The sequence below is a fragment of the Podarcis liolepis genome (assembly GCF_965112155.1).
Source record: "Podarcis liolepis genome assembly, chromosome: 5".
In the NCBI taxonomy this organism is placed as follows: domain Eukaryota; kingdom Metazoa; phylum Chordata; class Lepidosauria; order Squamata; family Lacertidae; genus Podarcis; species Podarcis liolepis.
This window is the reverse complement of record NC_139556.1, coordinates 57076709-57088730: the sequence shown is the minus strand read 5'-3', so window position 1 is coordinate 57088730 and position 12022 is coordinate 57076709.

Here is a 12022-nt window from a genome sequence, read left to right as displayed (position 1 = left end):
TACATTTCCACTGATCACTGGTCTCATAGTTTTTCTTTGTATATTGGTGCAGTAGAAGGAGGGTAATATTTGCAGCTCAAACCATAGGCTGTGTCTTGGTCTGTAGACAGATTACAGAGGAGGGTGGTGTCAAACTAAATGACTGTTTCATGGCTTCTTTGGTTTTAATGACACCTACTTCTGTGGGGGCAACCTCTGCTTCTCATTGACCCAGAATGCCCACTACTTGTCTGAAAATAAACTTCTGCCAATGTATCTTAAGCCTGTATGCAGCTTCCTTCCTATTTCAAGTGAGAGCAGAGCACAAGTTTGGATCATAATACAGAGGGTGATTAGAGGGTGTCTCCTGCCATTGTGGCACCGGGTGGGTGGAAATAACATTCTGTTCTTGGCAGACTTTGTGCTGCCTTGGTGACTCTGCTCATGAAGGGATTTTGAAATAGTATTGGCAGTCAGCTCTCTCTATAAAAAAAACCCCCTATGCTGATGCAAACGAAGAAGCAAATCACAGAAGATGAGTGGGAGAAGAGCGCCAAGCAAGAACCACTGAAGAGGGGTACAGAGCCAGTGCTATCAGAGGATCAGACTCTGAGCTAGGCTTCCTCAACCTCGGCCCTCCAGATGCTTTGGCCTACAATTCCCATGATCCCTAGCTAGCAGGACCAGTGGTCAGGGATGATGGGAATTGTAGTCTCAAAACATCTGGAGGGCCAAGGTTGAGGAAGCCTGCTCTGAGCGTTCAGGATTTTAAAAAGAGGGCCTCAAGCCCTTGTAGAACAAAAAATGAGAAGCAAAATGTGCAGGCATCATTCAAAGCAGCTGCTTTCTGAAATGGAAGCATGTTCTTCCTTTTAGTGTTTTTAGCCAATGAGCGACGTTCAAGCTGCAATTGACATGTCCATGCCCCAAGGGAGATTCACATTTTTCCAGACAAAGAAATGAGTCTTGCCCAGGGAAAATAGAGAAATTTACAATTTTAGGGTAGCTGTGGCTTGGCAGTCCACCCAAAAGCAAAACATAGTAGTAGTATTAAACAACAACAACAACAACAACAACTATTATTATTATTATTATTATTATTATTATTATTATTATTATTATTACCCCACCCATCTGGCTGGGTTTTTCCAGCTACTCTGGGCGGCTCACAATAGAATATTAAAAACATGATAAGATATCAAACATTAATAACTTCCCTAAACAGGGCTGCCTTCAGATATTTTCTAAAAGTCAGGTAGTTATTTCCTTGACATCTCATGGGAGGGCTTTCCACAGGGTGGGCGCCACTACCGAGAAGGCCCTCTGCCTGGATATGATCTTAATGAAGCACAAAGATGCAGGTTGGAGACAGGAAAATCATATTGCCAGCAGAAATATAGTAGTTTACAAAGCTCTGTTGTAAGGCCCCCTATCATAAGCAACTTCATACTACCTTAAGCAGTCATGGCTTTCCCCAAATAATCCTGGGAACTGTAGTCTGGTAAAGGTGCTGAGAAATGCCAGGATACCCCTATTTCCCTTACAGAGATATAATTCTCAGAGATTCCTGGGAAGAGGGATTGACTGTAAAAGCACTCTGAGAACTGTATCTCTGTGAGGGCTTCCGCCAAAAACTAACAGCTTCTTGATCATGGAATCCAAGTATTTTTTTTCTATAGCTTTATAGCTACATTTTTTTTCTATAGCTTTTCCATTTATGATAATCTATTTTACTTATGGCATATACATTATGTTTGCAAGGATCTGTTTTCAAAACAAAACAGAAATAGAAGATTTTCTGTCCTTGAGACAGAAAAATAGACCATTATAGAAAGCTGGTTTTGATCTGTTTCCTGTGGTTGAACAAATGGCTTTCAGGGTGCCACCCTGTGGTTAAAATACAAAGTCTTTCAAAGTCAGCAGTGTGTGAGGCAATTGTATGACTGATTGGCTTGGAATTTGCAGCTTACTTTGTGCAGCTCAGTTCTAAATATTTAAGTGTATTGAACTATAGCTAAGAACGATGTTCCTTCGCAGGCAATCTGAGAGTATCAGCATCCTTCAGCATTGCCAGTCTAGGCTGACATTGTGTAATCCTGATCTACAGCAGTATTTATTTTGTATCTTCCTTGCAAATAGTCGTTATAAGGGGCAGTAAATCAATAAATTATGAAACACATTAGGGTGAAAGTACTCCTTTAAGCTCGTGAGATTGTGTTTGTCTATCTTTGTGGGATAAAGACTATCTGGTATAGAGGTTCCTTTGTTCCAGAGTAGGAAAGACGACTGCCTTGAGAAGCATATTCTCTTCATAGAATCATAGAATTGTAGAGTTGAAAGGAACCATGAGGGTCATCTAGTCCAACCCCCTGCAATACAGGAATCTCAACTAAAGCATTCATTACAGATGATCATCCAACCTCTGCTTAAAAACTGCAAATGAAGCACAGTTCACGCATAGTCTTCAAAACATAGGGTCACAAAACTGAGACTGGTGGGCACTGTTGCACACCCAAAGGCTTTTACTGGTGCACCTGAGAAGGTATTCCAGATGCTGGGATTTCATGTATAATAAAAATAACCCTCCCAGAAAGAAAGTTATAGGCTAACAAGTACAGGTGTCTTCTAAGCAAGAGAAATGAGAGCTAGTGTGGTGTGGTCACCATGTACAGTATGTTGGTACTGAGAAATGCTCCCTGTTGTTGCTATTAGACCACAATTGCATCTCTCTCTCTCTCTCTCTCTCTCTCTCTCTCTCTCTCTCTCTCTGTGTGTGTGTGTGTGTGTGTGTGATATCAATATTGTGTGATCTCCACATTCAGAGCACAAATAAATAACTTCCCATGGGAAGCATAAGGTCACTGGGGGTGACTAACTCTCAAATGAGAACTATTTTGTGAATGGCACCCACAATGCTCTCAAATGGCACCCACAGTGCTCTCAGAAAGGTTGGCAACCCCTGGTGTATGGAACTAGAATAGAAGGTTAGAAGGGAATGGGAAATGTAAGAAGGAGATAGGGGGGATGGGAGAATCAGTCTTTCTGAACTGTTCCCACATTAGCCAACAATTTTTAAACATTGACAGGAAAATTTGTGTTAAAATATGTATTTAAAGCATATTTCTTCCAAGGTATGCACTTGAAATCGTAGTTTCATACTTTTTCTGGAAAGCCATGGGATCCCTCCCTACTAGTCTGGGAGGTACGGATCAAAATGTGCAATTTCTCAAGCATACCTAGGTGTCATAACATTGTTATTTGGATCACTTCTTATTAGTTTCACTGCTTTCTGGAGAAGGAACTGCACTCCCTCACTGTAACGGTTTGACTGCAGTTCAGAACACTTTCCTCTCTGTATACAAAATCAAGGGATTCCAGCTGTGAGTTAATTGGTCTTGACTTATTAGCAATAGCAACTATGTGGAACTGCATGGAAACAGGCGGCAAGGTTTTAGGCAGAAATGTTGGTTTTATTGGAGTTGTTTGCTTCAAGGCTTTTAAGACAGCAGAGACTCTAGATTTCACTGTTTGTTGTTATTGCTATGCTCCCACAAATTTTATTCCGATGCCAGTGCCACCTATTCCAACTCCATGTACTTCAGTGGAAGTGCCTTTGCTAAGGTGGAGATGGTTATCTGCTGTTGAGCATCTATTCAGTTTGACACAAGAGGGGGCAATGGGCAGAGCCTTCAGAAGAAATGGGATTTATTTTTATTGCAAACACCAAACATGTATTTCCGGAGGGGGGGGCATGATTTGTAAACACATTGGCATCCACAGTCCAGGGCTGGTTGGGTACAGAGGGGGGAAATGATCCACCAAATGAAAGTAATAAGAGGACAGGAGAAAGATGTGAACTTCTTTCCTTGCTTAGAAAGCATTTATATTTATTTTTGTAAATTCAATGCAGACCCTGCATCACTTAACAGCAGACTTTGGAATAAAAAAACTAATCACAGCCCTGTGCATGAATGATAAGGTGATATTCATTCACCACATGTGGTGAACTGATGAACCATCATTCATTCATTCATTCTATCATTGTGTATTCACCTGGAAGAATACTGGGAAAGAGAAATAATTAGTGTTGCCTTATAACAAAAGGAAAAACAATCGGACTGCAATTTTGTATGTTGGTTTTGTTAGTGTTACAGTATATGTTAATCTAAATGTTATAAAATGTGAAATATGATCATTTTAAAGATCTTTTCTTTTTTACTCACTTAAACACGGTTCATTTTGATTCATCAATATTTTTAGCAAAATGATGGGCGGGGGGAGTTTCATCTTTAAATAATTATTTTTCTCTTGCAGTCTATTTCTCTGCCTTGCTTAGTTTTTCTCTCACCCCCACTCTTTTTCCTTTTCTCGCCCCTTTCCTCAAAAGCCTTCACTAGTTAAACCCTTTTGTTAAACTTCCTAAATAAAAGTTTCATTTTCTGGAAACAGTTCTGATTTAATCTCTACTGCTCTTTATGTGGACGCTCTGCTGCCTTCACTAAACGATTCAAAGTTACACGGTCAGCTCCTTGCACTGTGCTAAAAATGTGCTAGTCTTGGCCAGCTTCACTGCACATGCAGCAGCAACCTGCCATCTGCAATAGAGTTATGTTCATATGGGAAAATCATTTCTCTAGTGTGCAACATTTGAGCTTAAATTCCCCCCAGTCACTGTTTTTCAAGAAGGGCTTACTCAATGAATAGCAGAAGGAGTCTGCAGACAGGTTAAGAAAGGAGCTGTATACAAGTGATCTCTTAAATTCTCTACCCTATTCATGGGTCAAGAAGAGGAGATTCACCAACTTATCCAGGAAGAGGAGAAATTCTTGAACAGTTTCTCATAAGTGGGTCTCATCATTAGGAGTGCTAGAAACACAGCTGCTGCTTCTGTTGCTTTGTCCCCCAACCCAAACTGCTGTTGTACCATTTTTCACCATCCACAATGCCCCAAAATTAATATAATTACAGGCCATGGTGGTGTGGGTAGTGGTGAATTACAGCTGTCACATACACCCCGAAAAGTGTGGGGAATAATTAAGGGAAATTCTGCAAGGTGATTTTCTCTCTCTCTAATTGAGTGATTTTTTTTAAAAGAACTCTGAATATTGACTTCTGAGAAATTTAGGCTCAGCTCCAGTTTAGAGACACATGCCCTGAGCAAGCATACAAACAGATCTCCAACTACCCCATGTCTCGCCTCCTCTTTCACAGAAGCTGAAGTTTACTGTGTAGCCCTGCCTCAACCAACTCCCCCCCCTTCTCCCTTCATTTGTGGAACGTGGTTGGTAGTTAATCATTTAATTGCTGTTTTGTTATGCTGTTCCCCCGGGAAAACATTCTGCAGACATGTTTGCAAACTCATTTCCGGAGCAACTGTGGTAACAAATTGCGGACAGAAAAATACACACTTTTACAGACTTTTTATAAACCGATTTTAAGATTGTACCTCCAGGAGCTCATTTTATTTGAGAGGTGCAGTGTTAATTACGTTTCCAAAGCAAGGACAGTGATTGAAGCAGGCTTGTTAAAAGGTGTTTGAAGTGATTGAAGCAGGTGTGTTAAAAATATAGTCACAGTGTGCCATCCCACTGAGTTTAATAGGACGCACAGATGAACCAGCAGAATAAATCAGTGAAACAAAGGCGGCAGGTGGGATTTCACAAAGCTATTTCTCCTCAAATTACTTGGTCAATTTCACAAACTTTTGGCGGAGTCACTGTATCTTGCCGGTTCTAATATGAATACATTTTAAACAACAAAGTCTTTATTGATTTGACATATTACAATACAATTTAAAAATAGAAATAAAGGCGGAAAATATTTACTCCCATACCCTCTCCAAAAAAGGAAGTCTGCATCCAAATCTAATGTCTTTCTCTAGTGAAGTGCAGTTCATGTATCCAAGTTCTAGAAGTCTGCAATTCTGATTCTGTGATTCTGCCCATGACCCAATGAGATCCACTGGTGGCCATATTCGTAACCCTTTTTATCTGCAGTCATCCCTCCTGATTAGTTTTCACAAGACTAGGTCTATGACAGCAGCAGCTTTTCAATTAATCCAACTTGGATGTGATTCCATAGACCAGGGATAGCTGAGCTGGTACCCTCTAGAATATAGTTGGACTAAAACTTCCATCAATCCCAGCCAGCATAGCCAGTTATCAGGAATTATGGGTGCTGTAATCCAACCTCATCTGGAAGGCACCACATTGGCTACCCCAATGTAAATAGTATAGAGGCTTACCAGAATTTGATCTGAATTTTGCAACTCTTATATAGCACTAAGCAGTCAAATTGGTGGATATGTATCAAGTTAATTTCAGCTGGATATCTGTGCAGTAAATGTAACATCTGTTTCATACTATAAATGGTGCTGAAATAACCAGATGGTGCTGATGTCTTCTTGCATATTATTCAGCAAACCTAAGATTATGTTTATTGGCTTAATCGTAAACCCCAGAAACCCTAGTGAAATTACATTACTATTGTGTGAAAATGTTGTGTAGTGAGAGAGGGAGGGAGGAAAGCAAAGATACAAGAAGCATGCATGAAGTATCCTATAACAATAACATCCCAATGGTAACTTACACTGTAAAAGGACAAAATCTTTTAAAGGTAGCTTACACTTTTTAAAAGTAGTTGTTAAACTGCAGAATAGAACCAATTGCCCATGTCTCTTGTTTCATGTTATTACTACTAGTTCTGATATGTTTTTGAAGCCACAAATTCATCCTTTTATTGCTTGCTATAAATATTATTTGTATATATAGATAGATTAACTAACTTCAAATGGCTGCAGATTACTATCATGGATAATTCAAAACATCATTTGATTCTGAGAATGATCACTCAATTTATCTCCAGAAGTCTTGTTCCACTACTCATGTCATACAGAGAACACGGTATTTGCGCCTGCTGAAACCCACTTCCGGAACTGAGTTAGTCTCTACACAATCACAAACTTGGGTTGCTGCTCCCTCCACTAACTAGTGAATCTTATGTGAAGACCTTTCAGTTACATCTACAGTGGACACCCTCAATCTCAGAAATGAAGAATGTCAGGGACGTGTTCAGAAAGATGTCTTAGAAACAGAATGCCTTGGAAACATGTGTTTCCAAGTGCTTTATGTTCACAAAGAAGCTTCTTCTTAGATATGTCACAATACAAAGAAACACAAAGCCCAGTGATACCTTTCTGATTTTATCAGGCATGAGCATTTTGTCAAAACTGAGATATATCACTAAGGAAAAAACACAGAGGATTCCAAAGTGGCTTCTTCCTTGACACAAGTCAAATCCAGAATTAAATCACGTGAGCTCCTTAGAGGTACCCGAAAACAATTTATTCTCATAGCATGAGTGTGGTTCATTGTAGAAATCTGCTTGCTAAGCCTGAAATTCCATGGGAATATATATGTGTGTGATGCGACTTCTCTTCCTTCAAATCCTTACTTAAAAAGCCACTGACTGTGAGGTCAATGGCTTCGTATCTTGAACAAAATGTACGTGTATAAAGTGGAAACCAAACATATTCATGGAACTGCTTCTTACACCCTCAGAGTCACTTTCTAACCCCTTCCTACATCAGAGGGCAGCTGAAGGTCTTTCCTTGGACACAAGAGTCCCTGATCATCATGGGGGAGCAAGGAGTAAAGCAGATCCAGATCCCCCTCCTCCTCCAGAGTCCCACACATCCCTTTGCCTCCTAACTTGAGGAGACTGTGCAAAAGTTGCTGGTGTCGCTTTCCAATTTTGTGAACTGAGAACCATCAACCTTTTGACCTCTCTGTCTTCCCCTCTAGGTGATATATGACACCAGGAATGGGTAGCTTGGGATGCTGCCTTATAGTGAATCAGACCATCGTCTGATCATACTGAGTCAACATCGCCTTCACCGACTGCTGGTGATTCTCCAGGGTTTCAAACTGGGTTGTCTCCTAGTCCTGCCTGGAGATGCCAGGGATTGAACTTGTGACCTTCTACATGCAAAGCAGATGCACTGCCACAGAGCCATGGCCCTTCCCCTATGGAGGGAGGGAGTGGGCTTTCTCCTGGTTTCCCTTTCCTGCTTTTAGCCCCCTTGTTTCCTTGTTTACTTCAAGCACTGGGGACCTCAGATGCACTATATATAGAAGCCGAAAGCACCAGCCTGAAGATGACGAGTGAGACCTCGTCGAAACGTCGCCTAGACACCCCAACTCTTACACGGGAAGACACCCGAAGACACCAAAACCTGCATTCCTGTACCCGTGAAAATCTACGAAAGCAAATATATATATATATATATATATATATATATATATATATATATATATGAGGAAATGCAGCTTCATTAACAAACATTAATCCCTTCTTATTTTCTCTCAGCCACTGCAGCTTCTGCAGGCTGTAAGCTTCTCAAGACAGACACTCTCCTTTTTCTCTTGCTATTTTCTTCTGAAAAGCAGTAGGTTCGTAACTCTACATAAGTTGTTGTTGATGATTCTCCAGAGAGAAGCTGCAAAACCTCTTTAGAAGCAGTGCCTACCAGGCTGGCCATTTCTTTTGCCAGTTTTTCTAAGGCAACCCCATACCTCAGCACAAGCCCCGTATCACTTAACAGGGCTTCCGATTAGATGGAGGTAGGATTGCGATGCAAGTATCTTCTACGGTTTGTCCCACTCACCACCACCCTGTCAGTGGGCCTAGCTGTGCCTCTCAGACTGTCCCCACGCTCCCAGCTATATGACAGAATACTTTAATTTATCCTCTGCTGACTGGCTTTGCCTCACAATCTGTGTGTAATTCATATGGTACCTTGCCTGCTGTCTCCTATTATTTCATTCTGTAATGCTTTTTGGGATACAAATCTCTCTGTGCCGCATTGTATTGTATCGACGGAGTGCATCTTTAATAAAGTTGTTCTCAAATAACATTCCAATAAGTGGAACGTACCTGCTGAGAGATGTGATGCTGCATATCAATGCGGAAAGTGGCAGAGGGACAGAAAGTGTGTGAAAGAGGGAGGAGGAGGTGTGGTGGTGGTGAAATTGCTATCTTGGTTTGTGTTTACCCATAGCCTCCCCTCCAAAACCGTTCAACATTTCCCCCCCTTTTTGCATTTGAAAATTCTCCCTCTCCTCCCCCACCTTCTCTCTGTTTTTGATCTTTCTTAGGTGGAATTGTCAACTGTAATTATTTACAACACTTCTCCAGGAAGGTACTAAGACTAATTCTGTAAGAATCTGTCAAACGAGTAACAAGTAGCGAACAAGAAAAGCCCGGAAGAATTTTGTCTGGCTTGAGTGAGATTTATCATCCGATATGTGCACCGCATCAAAATTCAAATGGAGGGAAATGAGGAAAAGCAAAATCTAGGAGAGTTTTAGAAACACACACATACACACAAAGTTGAGCACTACTCAGAAGGCTGATTCAGGTATTGCTGGCTTCAGGCTCCTCTCCCTTCATCTGGAGGAAGCTGTGGACATAAGGTTCCTTCAGGTATTCCATGAATGCATGGAGATGGAGGAGTGAAGCCCGCCACCACCTACTTGCTGTACATCCTTATGAGAGGAAGTTGTCTAATGTTATTTTGAAAATATTGGCTGGGATCCTAAGCTACTGTTCCATTTGCATAAGGAGGAGAGTTGGGACCACTGTACCTTATCTCAGGTGAATCCCCAAAGTCTTCCTCTTCCACCACCACCAGCAGAAGTTTTTGGGGAGAGATGTAGCGTTCTGTAGAAAGTAAAGTCGCAAGAAAATCTGTCAAATAATAATAATAATAATAATAATAATAATAATAATACATTTTTTTTCTCTATTCACAGAAGGAAACCTGAGCCCCAAGCCAATAGCCCCATTTAGAAGTTGTCTTCTACCCATTTCTGGAGCACATGGAGGAGGGAATGGGGCTGTGCATGCCAGAGTCAGAGCAGAACAGCGCCTCCAAGGCTTCATCTCCAGACCTTTGTGAATTCAGCTGAATCTAGGTTCTTCCTCTCGGCAATTATCAGTACTGCGTGACTGAGGTTTCCAATTTCATGGAGCAGCCTAGTTAGAGTCATCTGAACGCGCACAGGTCTAAACCTTCATACCTTCCATTTTGTGTGTGTGTCAGGGAGATGGTGGTATGGAAACACTGGGGGTAGGGTCACCATATAGAGTTCTCCTTCACCAGCGTACCCCTCCCCCTCCTAGAACACATGGTAACTTCCGAATAAATCTAACGTCTCAAGTTTTACGCCTTGCACATACTGAGGTGGTAGTGTGTGATGAGAGAATTCTGATGTACAGCAGCTCAGACCGCAGAGGAGGGTTTCATTGCTGCTGTCCCCATGTTTCTCCACATCAAACACTCTTGGTGTGATGTCAAGTGGTTAAGCGGGAAGGGGGCTTTGCAAAACCTTTATTTCCTTTTCTACAACAGTGGGGTTATTTATTTATTTAATTATTATTTTAGTTTGCATGAGGGAACAATAAAAATATAAGCCTTGCTGGCAGTACACAGGTCAGGAAAATACCACCACAATGTTTTGCCTCGTTCTGCAAAGCATGTAAATTGCTTCTTGGTGACTGCCAATCCCACACTTCTATAGCTCCCATCTCAGGGAAATTAATGTATTTGCCTCAACCTGAGCTTCTTTTGTTGCAATGTGAGCTGACAACTTGTATATAGTGGGGGCAGGAGGAGGAATACTCATGAGGTTTTATGATTTACAATGGTTACTGCCTTTATTAACATTGATTTGATTGTTTTCTGAGGCATGTTACCTGCTCAGAGCCTCTAGGTTATTGGGGTTGGGGGGTTGGGATGAGTGAACTGACTGTCCTAACTTGCAACTGGAGGATGAGAGACAACACAATTAAAGCAGCACATATAATATCTTTGTTTTCTCATGTCTGGAGTAGGTGCAATGAAATGGCATATTTGCGTGTCTCTGTGCATGAGAAGTCAGTCTGGATTTCCTCATGACTAGTGCTGTCTAGGCTTTTTAATCCACAAGATTGCATCAAGGGCTGCTGTGAAATGACATTTTGCTTTTGCTTTGCTTTGTTGCTTTTGGTCACTGGAGACATTTTGCATAATCTTGTCCGGCCGTTGCCTGTCAGATACCTTTGGGTTTCTCTCTCCGTTTTCCTCCCCTGCCTCTGTGATGTTGCTCAAGGTGTTTTGGATCCCTTTCAGATTGTTTAACGCTGCACCTTGGTGATAAAGCCTTTGGAAGTAAAGCACAGCGGATAACACTGGGAGACATAGCAGAGATAATCGTATCTTCTGCTAACGCTGAAGATTTGGAAGGAAAAGCAGGGAGGGAGTTTAACTTATAGCCCCAATAAAATATTCAGCCCAGCTGCCTGTATTACCTGCAAGTCACTTTTATTTTATTTTTATTTTGTAAGGGGAAGTAGAAAAGAAGAGGAGTGATTAATATGAAGCTTCTTGGGGGATTTGAATGATCCACTATTGGCAACAACAATTTCCAACATGCAGCATAAAATTAGAGCCAGCAGAGAGTTCTGTCACCCACTATTAAATCACTTTGACTGATTAAAGCCTACCTTGCTTTTCTCACATTTATATTAAATGGAAAGCAGTCCTTTGCAAAGGAAGTGATAATTGCATGGTCAGGTTTCGAGGGAAGAATCCATCCTGCTCAGCTGCTACTCCTACCTTTTTATTCTTATCATCTACTAGGGATGTAAGAAGATGTTGTTTCCCATCCTTCCCTGGATTCATCACATGCAGCTCTGTTGCTGTTCTGCTGCGGTTCGTCTTCTGCCAGAAGCTACATCACTTGCTGTGGCAGAATTGTCATTTATATTATTCCCATTCTTTCCAACACACAGTTATGAATCATTTGCGAATGGAAAGCAACAGCAAAAGTGATTACCTGTAGTATTTTCTGCATTGATTTCCATTCCAGTCAGGGGGTGAATAAGTAAACACCAGCAATTTCCACTCCTGTTTCATTTTTCATATTAATCTGCAAGTGTTTTAATGTAAAAAAATGCATTTAACTGTGCATTTAAATATATATTTCTAAGTGCAGCATCTCTC